Here is a 13,540-nt window from a genome sequence, read left to right on the forward strand (position 1 = left end):
CAGGCTCATCAGCTAGAGCCGCTCTCTGAGTTGGGCAGCTAGAGCGGCTTCCAAGGCCTTAGCCGAGGCCCTCGGCGGGGGCCGAGGCACTGCCGTTTCTGCCCGGGGCTCCGAGTGGGAAAGAAATGGCATTGTGTGTGGTTCTGGGAAAGAGGGGGAGTAGCTCGGACTCTCTTAAGGACTGGGCTCTACCGCGGGGGTGCCGGTGGGTAGAACTGCTCTCCGAGTCCAGCGGGTAGACCTGGTGTCCCAGCCCAGCGGGTAGACCTGGTGTCCGAGCCCAGTGAGTAGACCTTGTTTCTGAGTTTTTCCACTCGACTGTTTCCCCACTTGAGCGCAGTTGGACTCGTGTCCCGCCGGGAGCTGGCAAGCATCAGGTCTACCTGGTTCTGGGACCGGCAGCTCCGGTCACCGCAGCTGCAGACGGCGGCCTGTGCCCCCGCAGTGTGCCGGCGCAGGGCGACCAGGTCTACCCGACTCCGGCAGGACTTAGGTGCCTGTCGGCATTTCCGGGGTAGACCTGTTCTCGCGGCTGGCCCCGGAAGTCGGGCAAGGGGTTGCTGTTGGACGCTGCCTCCAGTTAGGTCCTAGTGAAAGGTGGCCTGCTCTTGCACGCCTCCCCACTGAGGAGCCTTGAGCTGCTTTGGAGGCGTGGCGGGGCTAGGATGTGTCTGTCCATACTATGGGCAGGGGTTGCAGAGCAGTGCTGGTTCCGAGGGCCCCTTTACTTCCGCGTCTGCTGCAAAGCGCGGCCTTTGGTGCGTGCCATGGGCCGGTACCCCACAAGCAGCAGGAAGGCTGGTGAGAAAGCCGCAGAGCTCTCGGCCGGCTTCCTCGGGCGGTCCGATGACGGGAGGAAGATGAGAGCTGAGTGAAAGTGCAGCGAGGGAGTGCGGGACTGGGACGACTGAAGGGCACGCAGGGGCCCAGCAGTGTCCAACCCAAGCCAGTGGCAGCTACCGATTCCCCGAGGACCCTGGGCGAAGGCAGCGGTGAGGGCAGTGAGGCGTCGTCATCTCGTCCTTCCGGTGGCCGGCCTTAAGCTGGTGCCCGTTGTCCGGTGGTGGGCATTGTTGCGGGCAGTTGGCGGCCAGGGCTCCGATGGCTGAGCCAGCGCGGGCTTTCTCTGGCCACCTCCCAAGAGCCCCAAAGATGGCCCAGGCCTAGGTGGCGATGCCCTGTCCTCTGCTGACGACAGCAACCTTGCCTGGGCCCGGCTGGTTGCCGGAGGGGCTTGGTGACGGGACTGCCCTGTGTGTCAGGCAAGACGGCGCCCTTGGTACGCCTGGGCTCTTTTGTTCGTTCCCCCTTCCTCGGCCCTAAGCCGCGGACCCGCCGAGCGGGTGGGCCGAAGGCGGTGGTGCCAGCCAGCCAGCCAGGGTGTGGCCGGCGGCTGCACCTGCAGACTGAGAACCTGACAGAGTTGCCGGGAGCCCTGGGGACACGATGGCTGGTGGTGGGTGAGGCGGCGGCGCCTCGCCCCTCCCTCCTCTTCAACCGGTGCCAGAGAGTCACGGCGGTCGGGCAGCCCGTGCGGTTGGGCCTGCTCCGCCAGCGTGGTTGCCGGAGGGCTGGGTTCCGTGAAGGTCTGCTGGCCAGAGGCCAGGTTGAGGGTAAAGTGAGGGCGCCCTCCCGGCTGGTTACTTTGGTTTTTTTTCCTCTGGTGGCCTTAAGCCGCAGCACTCTGAGTGTGCTGCGGAAAAGAGAGAGAGAGTGAGCGGCCTGGCGGTGGCTGGCCACCACTGAGGCGCAAGCCCGTGGGCAGCGAAAGGGAATTGGGGAGCGAGGGGTGGCCATGGCTAGCACGGTGAGCGAGAGGTGTGCATGCTTTTTGGGGGCTTTTTCTTTTTCTCCCCGTTGCCATCCCCTGGCTTTCTGGGGGAAGCTGACAGCCGTGAGGCAGGCGAAACCCGGTGGCCTGCGGCACGATCGGTGGCACTTTCGCACACTGGAGGTTCTACCAGGGCGAGCGGGGCCATCCGCGGCCCACACCTCCGAGCCGGTGGCGCCGCTCTGTGGAGGTGGCTGGGGGCCCGGGAGGGCCGGAAGCGTGGGTCTTCCAGAGCCGGGCGTCCAGCGGCACCCGCCCGGGAGCGCGCTGGAGTGTGCGGGATGCCGGCGTCGGCGGCCTTGGGCGTGCCGTTCTCTGTGTTGTGGCAGGCTGAGTGAGAGTGGTCGTGGGGCTGTTTCCCGAGTCACGATGGATGAGGCTTTTCGGGAGGCGTGGGCGAGGGCCCCTGGTGGGCTGGTGCTCCTCTGTGGCCGGCCAAGGCGCGGCGGAGGCTGGTGTTCAGACCAGGCGGTCTCCTTTGCCTGTGGGCTTTCCGTGGCAGGCAAGGTGTCACCCCTCCTGGCGGGGAGGGCTCCTTCACCGTGCCAGACTGTGTGACGGCCGTGCAGCCCTGCGAGCCTTTCAGGTGTCCTTGGGAACAGGTGAGTTGCCGGTGCCGGCTTCAGTCCAGGTTGCGCCCGTGGGTGCCGGTCGCGAGCAGTGCTGGGCAGCGGTTCGGCTGGAGTCGAAGGCAAACCAGAGAGAGAAAAGAAAGGGAAGGTTCGGGGGTACCGTGAGCCCCCCCCCCGTCCACAGGCAGCGCCAGAGAGTGCACCTGGTCGCCGCGCCCCCGCCTGCTGCTGAGCAAGCCGCCCTGGCCAAGGGACCTCGGTGACCGGGCCGCGCCCACCTCATCGGGTCGCCGTCTCCTCTAGCACGTCTGGTGGTGCCATGCGGCTGAGCGCCGGCCGACCGGCTGGGCCGGCCTCAGGGGCGGATCAGCCCCAGTCGAGCCGCAGCCGGCGGCGTGCGCGGCCGCACGAGGGAAGCGATGGCAAGCCCGCGGGAGGCCGCCTGACGGAAGCTTCGCAGCGGTCCCAGCTCCTTGCCCGCAGCGGCACGGGAAAGGCTGGCCGCTGGGGTCAGCCATTGCCATGCGCGATTTTCCCCACGCGCGTGCGGCACCTTCCCCACCCAGGTGCCGCCCCGTCCGCTGGGCCGCGGGGCTCGGCAGGGGCTGCTGGCGCCCATGCCCGCCATGCCTCGCCGGCATCCGTGATGAGGTTCAGAGAGAGGGAGCGAGAAACTGGCTGGTGGGGCGCTGGAAGGGGCGGCGGCAGGGCCGGTGGGCTGCCATCGAGGCGGCGGCGGGCTGTGCCGCTCGGGTGGCGGCTACCTGGTTGATCCTGCCAGTAGCATATGTTTGTCTTCAAAGCTTAAGCCACGCATGTGTAAGTACACACAGGCGGTAGAGTGAAATTGCGAATGGCTCATTAAATCAGTTATGTTTCCTTTGGTCACTCCTCTCCCACTCCTTGGATGACTGTGGTAATTCTAGAGCTAATACATGCCGACGAGCGCCGACCTCCGGGGACGCGTGCATTTATCAGACCAAAACCAACCCGGGCCCGCCCGGCAGCTTTGGTGACTCTAGATAACCTCGAGCCGATCGCACGCCCCCGCAGCAGCGACGACCCATTCGAATGTCTGCCCTATCAACTTTCGATGGTACTGTCTGTGCCTACCATGGTGACCACGGGTGACGGGGAATCGGGGTTTGATTCCGGAGAGGGAGCCTGAGAAGCGGTTACCACATCCAAGGAAGGCAGCAGGCGCGCAAATTACCCACTCCCGACCCGGGGAGGTAGTGACGAAAAATAACAATACAGGACTCTTTCGAGGCCCTGTAATCGGAATGAGCACACTTTAAATCCTTGAGCGAGGATCCATTGGAGGGCAAGTCTAGTGCCAGCAGCCACGGTAATTCCAGCTCCAATAGCGTACCTTAAAGTTGCTGCAGTTAAAAAGCTTGTAGTTGGATCCGTGAGGCGAGCCACCGCCTGTCCCAGCCCTGGCTCTCGGCGCCCCCTCGATGCTTTTAGCTGAGTGTCCCGCGGGGCCCGAAGCGTTTACTTTGAGAAAATTAGAGTGTTCAAAGCAGGCCGGCCGCCGGCATACTGCAGCTAGGAATAATGGAATAGGACTCCGGTTCTATTTTGTTGGTTTTCGGAAATGGGACCATGATTAAGAGGGACAGCTGGGGGCATTCGTATTGTGCCACTAGAGGTGAAATTCTTGGACCGGCGCAAGACGGTCTAGAGCGAAAGCATTTGCCAAGAATGTTTTCATTAATCAAGAACGAAAGTCTGAGGTTCGAAGACAATCAGATACCGTCGTAGTTCCGACCATAAACGATGCCGACCGGCGATCCAGTGACGTTATTCCCATAACCCGCCGGGCAGCTCCCGGGAAACCCAAGTCTTTGGGTTCCGGGGAGAGTATGGTTGCAAAGCTGAAACTTAAAGGAATTGACGGAAGGGCACCACCAGGAGTGGAGCCTGCGGCTTAATTTGACTCGACACGGGAAACCTCACCCGACCCGGACACGGACAGGATTGACAGATTGAGAGCTCTTTCTCGATTCCGTGAGTGGTGGTGCATGACCGTTCTTAGTTGGTGGAGCGATTTGTCTGGTTAATTCTGATAACGAACGAGACTCTGGCATGCTAACTAGTTACGCGACCCCCGAGTGGTCGGCGTCCAACTTCTTAGAGGGACAAGTGGCGTTCAGCCAACAAAGATTGAGAAATAACAGGTCTGTGATGCCCTTAGATGTCCGGGGCTGCACGCGTGCTACACTGACTGGCTCAGCTTGTGCCTACCCTCCGCCGACAGGCGCGGGTAACCAGTTGAACCCCATTCGTGATGGGGATTGGGGATTGCAATTCTTCCCCGTGAACGAGGAATTCCCAGTAAGTGCGGGTCATAAGTTCGAGCTGATTAAGTCCCTGCCCTTTGTACACACCGCCCGTCGCTACTACTGATTGGATGGTTTAGTGAGGTCCTCGGATCGGCCCCAGTGGAGTCGGCCACGGCCCTGACAGAGCATCGAGAAGACGGTCGAACTTGACTATCTAAAGGAAGTAAAAGTCGTAACAAGGTTTCCGTAGGTGAGCCTGCGGAAGGATCATTACCGGGGGGTCGTGAGGCCGGTGGCGGCGCGTACCGCGCCGCGTCTCATCGCGCCCGCTGGCTCGAATGCTCGGTCCCCGCTGCCGCCTCCCGAGGGGCGGGCACAGCGGGGCCACACCGGTTCCCGTCGAGCGACTGCGCGCTGTGCCCAGCAGGCGAGAGAGAAAGAGTGGGGCGACCAAGGCGCGCAGTTCGCGTGGGGGGAGAGGTGGCCGTGGCCGGGTGGCGTCGTGGTGCCACTGAGGGGTGGGGAGCTACTCCCGCTGATTCCCTGCAGTGGTGGCCATGTCCGCCGGCCAAGCTCGTTCCTCCCGGGGCTACACCTGTCTGAGCGTCGCTTGACAATGAATCGCTGCCTGGGGGCGTTCCCTGGCAGCGCGGTTGGGGTGCCTCGCAGGTCCGCCCACCCAGCCAGGCGGCGGGGCCTTCGTCCCCCTAAATGCAGACTCGGGGAGCGCTCCATAGCTCCCCGCTCTCGGAGCTAGCCTCTGGGGTGGAGCTCATCCCGGCGCGGGTCACTGGGCTTGGCTTTGGCGGTGATGTCGGAGCGGCAGGTCCCGGTGCGCTGGCTGGGGAGATTGGTTGCGCGACCAAAAGGGCGTGCAGGGCAGCGAGGGAAGGGGAGGTGAGGTGCGGGCCTCGCCCCTGGTCTCCCCCCAGCGCGGGCAGCTGTCTGCGGGTGGGTACCGCGTGGGTACCATACCGTTCTGCCGCGCGCGTGCGAGGTGCGAGTGCCGGGGTCACCCCCTCCTCCTTCCCCCCCCCATTGGCCGCACCCTTCAAGAGCGCTGCTTCTCTCTCCCCACGGCGGCTGCCACGCCGGCCTGCGCACCACAACGTGGCAGCCAGCGCGCCTGGAGGTGCTGCGGCTGGCCATCTCCGCTGACTCCTCTCAGGTCTCATCTCCAGGCCGGGGTTGTCCCCGGCCGGCCTGCCGGCGTGTGCCTTTTCTCCCCTGTGCCTCCCTCCCTCCCTCCTTGAGCTCTCGCGACTTGGCGGGAGGAAAAGGGCAGCGGGGGTGGGGGAAGCCCCACGGACACGACGGCGATGTAAGCGTCGGTGGTCGGGCGCGCGCCCAATGGCTGGGGCACCTTTGGGTTTGCAACCTCAGATCAGACGTGGTGACCCGCTGAATTTAAGCAGGGCGGAGGGGCCCTGCTGCCGACATCTCCCTTCTAGGGGTTAGACCTGGTGACCCCCCGGTACAGCAGGAAGCAGCTGAGCCTTGGCACCCCTGGGCGCGCTTGGGCGGTGCGGGATGGAGGTGGTTCCGTCCCCACCCCCGCGCGTGCGAGTGTGGTGCTGAGGGTTGGTTCTCCCCGTTGCTAGGTGAGGGGGATAGACCTGTTCCTGGCAAGGGAACTTGAGCTGGACTGCCCGGGCTGGCCTTAGCAGTGGGTAGACCTGTTCCCAGCCAGGGGACTTGGAGCCTGAGTGCCCCGGTTGGTCTCGGCGGCAGGTAGACCTGTACTGGAATATTATTCCTGAATTTTGTGCTGCCGAGTTGTTCTGGCAGCAGTGTTAAACGTAAAGGCTAGAGCTAAGCCCTGGCTTCGGGATGTGAAGGAAATATGTGATGCTGGGTGCAAAGTGTCTGCAATTGTGCTTTGTTTTGCCTCCTGGGATGGGGCAGACATGTCACTAAGGGGGGAAAGAAGACAGTGGAAAACTATAGAACTTGTAACATCCTGAGGCCTAATGGTCATCGCTGTATAGAGTGATCCATTTCTGTGCTGTTCTTGTCACACCAGCGATGTTTGTGGAGATCAGGCAGAACAGTGTGGTTTGGGAATTCTAAATCAGGCATTGATTGTTTTGCAGTGCTCATATTTGTATGTGTTTCGTCCCAGTAGCATTACAGCAGGTGGTAAGAATTATTTGGAATCAACATATGACAGAAGCCTTTTGGCTTACAAATCTACACAAGAATATATTGGATTGTGAAATAACCATGTGTGATTGGATTGTGAAATAACCATGTGTGAGGTGCTGGACCTTGCAGAAGAAAAGTCTTATGTTGAAAAGCTGGTTGGCAAGACTGCAAATGAAGGACTGATATTTGTGGATGTCCCTTTGGGCTCTGGCTCACATCATGCCTGCAATTTTCTTGTGATGAACTGGTAACATTCTAGTTAAGTGCAGAAATGGTTTCACACTCAATGGTACAGTTAACATGAAAATAAATAAAACATTGTTTTATAGCATGGTGGCAAGAGGTACCTGTGCTATCACTCCATGAGGTGGAGGGGGATTGACTGCAGTCAGGGCTAAACTGGGGCAGGACGGTTTGCCCCCGATGAGGCCTGGAATCTGTACAGAGAGTGCAAGCTTTCTGCAGGAGTGGTTGGTGAGACCAGGATGTTGTCTGGTGTTGCACCAAACTCCAGATATACATTGCCTGTGATGGCTCCTAATAGGCCCATAAATTTGTGACTGGCAGTCAACCACTTCATACTATAAAAGATGAATCCAAATTACAAAATTTCTGAAATTCGAAGTGCTGTTGTACTAGGCTTTATACTTTGCACAAATTCCTGAGATTCATCACGTTGTCCACACCCATACGATTGGACACACCCATTCATCTGTCCAAACTTGGAAACCAGGTCTGCCAACCGGGAAAAGATTATTTCAAGTACTGTTGACTCCAAGTAAATGACCACTGTAACCCACTTGGATCTCCTCACTGAGGATGGACATGATTATATTATTGTCTGTACTTTTGCTGTTACTCAGTTGTTATGTTGTTTTACATTTTTGGAGATGACACTTCATCAATACACTGTTCGAGTTGTTCACCAGTGTCATGGTCCAACCACAGACCATGCGGTGGGATGTATCAGGGGTTAATTACACTGATACTTTTAGTCTGTGTTCGGCCCAGTCACCTGTGAAAGTTTTGTTCTTTCCCTGCCAAGTTATGAGAAAACAAGCACTGATAAAATGGGAACTTTGTCCCTGAAGGGTGTTTTGGTATAAACTATATTTAATTGGTGTTCTGTGATTGGCTAATCATCCTCCAAGGTCGCTTGAAGGAGAAAGTGAAGACTATAATGATGAAGGACGCCCCCAGACTCATTTGGAAAAGATCCCCCCAAGTGCAGTACAGAGGCGCAGGGAAAGCCACGTGTGCGCAGAAGAGATGCACTTACATAACCAAGGGGGTGGGACTGAGGGCCTCTGGCTGGGCAGTGATGACCACGCCTGCACAGGTTGAGGTTACTCAGTTAATTGTATAAAAGTAGACAGTACTTTCTTGGAGGGAGCTAGCTTCACACCAAGGACAACGTTGCCTTTGGCGGGGACGTCTGCCAGTTTGTGAACTTACTGACTCTCCAAGGATGCAGCTTCTGCTATGGGTAATTATAGGCATGCTAGATCAGTAAGATAACTTTATGGGCAACAGCTGGGGAACTGGGGAGGTTGTGCTGGGGGCTTATTTTCCTTCCTCCCTTTTGGGTTTGTTAGTTTTGTTGGCCACCTCTTGGTAATAAATATCAGTTTTATTGAGCTTGCAACAGTCATGGTTTCAAGATTTCAGTATGTTCGAACCCCTCCCTAATACACCCCTACACTCCTTTTTCTGGGGCGGGTCGTAACAACATGACACAAAATACTTTGGATTTTTCAAATGTCTCATATTTCAAAATTAGACACACATATACCCCAATACACATCCAAAGAATATTTAAGGCATATGACACCTTTCAACCATTCGAAAGTAGGATAATCTTGTTTCCAAAAAAAAAAAAGCCTGGAAATGGAAATCCAGACAGAAAACTCTCTCTTCTCTTCCCTTTTCCCCTCTCGTACTGAAGAAGTTCTGCCTTGAAGAGAGATGTTTATAACCTCTGGAAATCTTAGAAATTGTCAGTCCTGTGCAGCCATTCAGCTCACAACAGATGTTGTCTGAGAGAAGGCAGAACTTTGGCATCTATTTTACTGCCTTCTAAGTCCCCCTTTCTATGAACAGATGAATCTAAGAACCAGGTACAGGATAATGGGACCAGCCTCAGATGGCAGACCAGAAAAAAGGAAGTTCCATTCCCATTCATGCCACAGTTTTGATCCTGCATTCAGAGGAGCTACTGTTGTCTTGGAACTCTTTCCTTTTCCCCCCAAAAAAAGAATCAGTTGGCCTTTCAGTTACCAACAGTGGTATCTCCTTTCTTGTTACAACACTCTACATCATCTCTCTTTCAGCGAGCCATGGCCATGCCAACTCTGGCTCTGTTTGGTGGCTCTGGTTTGAACTCTGGTCTGGTGTGACTCCCTTTTGCTTTCCAGCCTGTGACATGGGTCCCAGTGCTGTTCCATTGGGCACTTGAAGAAGAGATGGCTCTGTGAAGTTCTGTTCTTCTGCTGTGCTAAAAAATGGCATTTGGGAGTGCAGCTGACTTGAGAATTGAGCTCCCTGCATGTAGAAATCACTCCAGGGGACAGCCTGATAGGCAGTGATGTCTGCTGAGGGAAAAGCAACAAAGGAAAGACAGAATAATGAAAATAACAGCAGCATGTCTATGCTCAGTGCAAACAGCATTGCAGCCATGCTCTGGTGGTCACTGCAGTAGAGCAGACACCACACATAGATAAAGGATCACTTTGCTGTTTACACTGCAGTGTTTTTATCCAAAAGGTAGTTCCTAGGAGGAAAAATCTTGGAAGTTCATAGCATTGTTATAATGTAAAAAGAAATCATGATGTCACTCAGCACTGATCCTGAGAGTATGTAATGATATTAGAGACACCCACTCCCCAATTTTTTTTCTCCACTCCTATTTTCCAAGAGGTTCCAATTCTGTCAAGCATAACCTGAATGTTTAATCTTCACTTTCATTTACAGAAGCTGGAAGCAGGAATGTATTGTTGAGTAATAGCTATAATCCAACTAAACTGTTCACTTGCTTACTCGGTGAAGTAAGACTCACAGGTGTGTCTGCACTGACAGACTGGTTCCCTGCCCACTGCACTTTGGGAACCTGGAACCTTTTTAGGAAGAAATTCTTCCCTGTGAGAGTAGTGAGGCAGGTTGCCCAGAGAAGCTGTGGCTGCCCCATCCCTGGAAGTGTCCAAGGCCAGGTTGGATGGGGCTTTGAACAACCTGGGATAGTGGAAGGTGTTCCTGCCCATGGCAGGGCGTTGGAACTGGATGATCCTTAAGGTCCCTTCCTACCCAAACCATCCCATGGTTCTGTGAACTTGGTCATAACAGTTGTAGGATCCCTTCCTTGAATAGAACAGCCACACACTGCTGATTGTGCTCTGGACAGAGTAAGAGAATATCAACTCTGCCTCTGTTCCTTCAAAAGTCTTTCAACTTTATCAGCCTGCACCTTTACATGCCCCTTATGCTCACACAATGTGCCCCAAAGAATGCAACACACACTTTGGCATCACGCTATAAAAATGTTAATTTGGTGCACTGGGGCACAGCCCTCTCATTATTTCTGGCACTTCAGACTGAAAAACCACTGAAAAGAATAATTATGCCTTGAAACCAGAGAGGGGAGACAAGCCAAGTGTGGTAGATAGCACAGGTGCTGCCAACCTGGCCTGGACAATGTCAGCAGGAATAATGGGAACAAGAACCAGTTTGCAGCCTGCTGTGAGTCAGACTCTGTGAGTCAGACTTCCCTCTCTAACAAGGTTCACAAAACTGGTACAAAACCAGCAGCAGCATCTGTGGTCTGAAACTATTCTCTTATGAGGTAAGACAAGACATGTAGTTTTTGGACTGTGAGCTTAATTCAACAAACCTGACAGTCCAAATAAACTAACTGCAATGGTTTATCATTTGATTATACTTGGGCTTGAATAACTTCAAAATACAAAGCCTGGACACAAAACAAGGAGACCAACAGTGCCAGTTTCACCTAGTTACTTTTCAGAAAATTATGCAGAAGTGCCTTAATCTGTTGCAAATTCAAACCAGAGGAAGAAAAAGAAAGACTATATGCATACTCTGCTGGCTTCTGTCTCTCTCTTCTTTTGCACTACCCCAAGATATGAAACTTCAAACTGGTTTCTGCAGAAGCCCAACAGAGTGAGAAGCCTGTTTTTCTTTCTACCTCCAACTATTCCACTTGCTGTGGCACCTTTTTCATTTTGCACCCTTGATTCCCACCCACATATACCAAAGGCATGTTCACTTGCACAACAGTACACTCCTGCAAAAGTTAGTTTTTCAGTCCAGAGAAAAACCACTGCACTACCTGACACATTCACATTTAATGCTCTTTCTGACATGTGCAACCTGTGTAGTAACTTTTGATTCAAATGAATGGGTCACTCAGCACTTTAAAAAAACCCCAAGTATACAAGGAAATTAGAAAAAAAGATGGGCCCATGTCTATCTATCTATCTATCTATCTATCTATCTATCTATCTATCTATCTATCTATCTATCTATCTATATCTGTGCATGCATGTGCACGTTTCTACTTTCTGTCACAGCCACCAGTAAAACCACTGATCATCCTGAGTGTTTCAGGGTATGGTTTAGTTACTCCAGAGATGTAGGATGACAAAATATTTCAGAAATTTACCTGAGATTCCACTTGACTGCTGCGGCACGAACTGTCCCCCCATGTGGTTTTGTCCATAGCCTTGTGTGGTTCCATAGGTTACTGCTCCAGTGTTACCAGGCAAGGCCAGGAAAGCTGAATGGGACTCAGGGGGTGTTGGAGGAGGGAGGTGGTCACTTGAGAGTAAATTGGTGGCCAGGTGATCTGGCAGTTGGCAGAACTGGGAGAGCTGGTGCTGCTGGGAATATTGAGACAGCTGGTAAATTCCCTCCTGGCTGATGTACTGGCAGTACATGGTCTCCAGGTTCCCTGCAGTCTCCAGCTGCTCAGGGTAATGGCAGGAGCGTGGTGGACTAAAGCTGCAGAGAGCAAGGAGAGGCAGTCCAGAGATTAAAGTAGGGTCAACAGCTACAGCAACCCATACAGTAAACAACTGTGTTATTGCCAACCCTGATCTGACTCCAACCCCTCCTCCCAGATGCCAGGACAAGGGCAACAGAAACCACTTGAGCCAAGTGGTTTCACAGCAGGATTCTTCACCAATGGGCATTGGTGGGGATTATCTTCCCACTCTCCAAAACACACCCCAAAGTCTGAAACATCCTCTCTTTTGCTTGACAGGTATGCAATTCCAGAAGCATTCTGACCAGAGGTATCACTTGTCTCACAGCAGGTGCCCTGTCCCACTATGCACATCATGCAGCTTTTCATGCTTCATTTAAAAGATACTGTCACTCCTGCACCTCACTTTTCTCTTATGCTCCTACCTAATTTCTTGTCCCATGTCCCACATTCACCCTCGCAAGGCTTCTCCCAGGCTTTGCTTTCTTCATTTCCCTTCTCATCTGTTCCTACTCTTGATTCTGGATGTTGTAAGTGAAGGCCTCCCTGGAGCCATTTTCCTGACTGGACAGGCAGCATTCACTGTTGGGAGTGTCCAGCACCATGGAAACAGTAGGGCTGTGAGGGTTGAAGGACAGGTTGGTGGCCCTGTAGACGGGAGGAGGGTCAGGAAGTCTCGGGAAGCACTCCACTCTACTGGAGTTGAAACTGTCCGCTCTGCTGGAGTTGAAGCCGAGCTGTAGCGACATCTTCACCTGAACTTCTTCACAAGATGCCACCATTCCTGCCACCGAGGAGGCTGTGAATGAAAAGAGAGACTGTCACACTAGGCTGTCATAGCAGGAATGAACAGGAGCAAGCAGAGGGAAGGAGGAGCAGAACAGAAAAGCAAGAAGCCAGACATTAACTGGTGGGAATAAAAGTGAGCAAGTACCAGCATTGCTGTAGAGAAGTACAAGGAAGTACTAGCAAACTCTCTGGAGCACAGGATGGTGTTTATTGGCTAAATAAAATTACCTTCATTATTTCAGCCTCTGCATATTATATTTATTCAGCTCTCAAGAAGGCAGTCAAGTGAAGCAAAGTACTTCCTGGAAAAAAGCCAGGAATTATCCCCCAGTCATCTTCCATCACTACTGTCCTCTGGGAGGAGTGTGCTGCACTCCTCAAAAGATTACCCTTTTGAAAAATTTAACTGTGGCTTGAAAGAAACAAAAACGTGCACGTGCACATCCACATCCTCAGTCATTGTTTTGACCATATTTTCACTCAGATGAGTCGTGCCAGAAATAAAAATTAAAAGAGCAGAGATGTCAACTGAAGATCTGGAAAAAGAAGCTGGGACACAGAAAAAGAAACCAACACCTTTTGGTTCCTAGAATCTTGTTTGGTGACCTCTCTCCTCAGTCACTGCTGGAAAATAAGAGAGGAAGAGTTTCTTACAGAAGAGCCTCTGTGGAAACAGGACAATAGAGGACATTAAAGGTCAGAGTCACATATGCTGGTGATCCAGAGTAACAACTATACACAGAAGTTCAAGGAGCTTGCACATGGGGCAAGAGAACAAGATTTTCTTTCATTATGGCAATTAGCAAATGATTTCTCTCTTCACAAGTTTAAATGATTTTTGGGGTCTAGCTGGGCTGAACCAGCTGACTGTTCAGGTAAAGTTGGTCTACTCCCACTCATAGGAAAGCTTTATGGAGAGTTT

The sequence above is a fragment of the Chiroxiphia lanceolata genome, chromosome 20 (genome assembly GCF_009829145.1).
Source record: "Chiroxiphia lanceolata isolate bChiLan1 chromosome 20, bChiLan1.pri, whole genome shotgun sequence".
Lineage (NCBI taxonomy): Eukaryota > Metazoa > Chordata > Aves > Passeriformes > Pipridae > Chiroxiphia > Chiroxiphia lanceolata.